Source organism: Cibotium barometz, chromosome 37, assembly GCF_041138505.1.
Source record: "Cibotium barometz isolate CiBa-2024 chromosome 37, ASM4113850v1, whole genome shotgun sequence".
NCBI lineage: Eukaryota > Viridiplantae > Streptophyta > Polypodiopsida > Cyatheales > Cibotiaceae > Cibotium > Cibotium barometz.
The window spans coordinates 17,330,655-17,332,232 of NC_141082.1; positions in this window are offsets into that span (position 1 = coordinate 17,330,655).

Genomic DNA, 1,578 nt, shown 5'->3' on the forward strand with positions numbered 1-1,578 from the left:
GCTCGACGACAAGGCAATAGATGGTTGCCTCTTACTGCTTTAAAAAACTACTCCTGAGCCAATGGAAAAACTATAGCCTGATGTCAAGGTCCTCGTATTGTCTGGCTCTCCTCCCCAATCTGAGTCACTCTGATCGTGGAGTGTGACTCCATCCATCAATACCCCTCCTATGTAAAAGAGTCCAAGATCCTTCACATGGTGCAGAAACCACAAGATACGAAATCCTGCCTCCCAAAGAGTCCTATGCAAGCATGAACTCAATAGCCTCATGAGGAAGCTCCCGTTCAATCTGGTAATCATCGATCAAATCAATGAACCATTTTGCTTCCGAGTCAAGGAGGCATCATACTCCTCACAAGGATCAACACCTACTAAAGTCCTGGAAACCTCTACTGAAGACCACTCAAGGCCTTCCGAAACTTGTAACCAACCCCCTCTGAATTCGGAACCACAAAGCCTGGAGAATGTGCAACATCCACCTCCACCTGCAAGTAATCAACTGCAAGTAATCAATTGCAACATCCACCTCCACCTGTGCAAGTAATCAACTGCAACATCCACCTCCACCTGCAAGTAATCAATTGCAACATCCACCTCCACCTGCAAGTAATCAACTGTCACCTTCCTGGCTTTCCAAGAGGTCCCCGTGGAAAGAACTTCCTCATCTATAGGAGTTTCTTTGTCTTGAATACTACAAGACATCAGAGCATAAGTTACCTATAAAGTTTCCTCTAACTCACGAGAACACAAGAACTACCAACGTCTGTATGGAAAGTTCGTGCCAACTACTGCCATCAACTGGCAAGCCATCCACCACCTGGTCCGGGAAAGCCTACACGTGCAGCGTATCCACACTTAAGTGGCCATTACTACCAGACTGCCACTCATCACAAAATTGAGGACTAGGAGAGAGAGTGTTGAAAGTTTGTAAACTCCATTCTCCACTCCGTCTTCCCAAACTACCTAGCATGTTGCCTTGTCTCGGAGAGCAACAAAATGCTCATAAAAATCCACCCATACACCAGTCTCGCAAACCTGATGCACTGACAACAAATGAAAACCAAGTGACGGAACATACAACACTTGGGAGGAATGCTTCCCCCCTTTGCCATCAGGAACTATCTCCAACCTGCCCTCACTGTGAACTCGGATAGTGAATGTATCCCCAGTAAGAATGTGTCAAGAATATCTATAGAGATGCTGTAAATCTAAACGAGAAGGAGTCATGTGCCGCCTATCTAGAATCCACTCCTTAGTATCCGTAGTAGCAGAGAGTCCTCCAACCTCCTCCCTGCCCGAAGAAAATGAAACATCAAGGTCCATCACCTCCAAGTGCACAAAAGCTGGAGTCTTCATGGTTGCTGCTGAGGATTCTGCACCCTTCTCGGTGCTCCACTTTGGGACACTGCCTCCAATACTAGCCTTTCTCCACAATCATTTACAGGTCCTCTCTGCCTCTTCAGTTTCTTGTGGTCTGAGTCAGACATCTTCTCAGAAGACTTCTCTGAGATCAATCCTTCCCTTTTCCCTTGTTATTACGACCTTTCAAACGTTGGCCAGTTAAGGCCTCCGAACCTC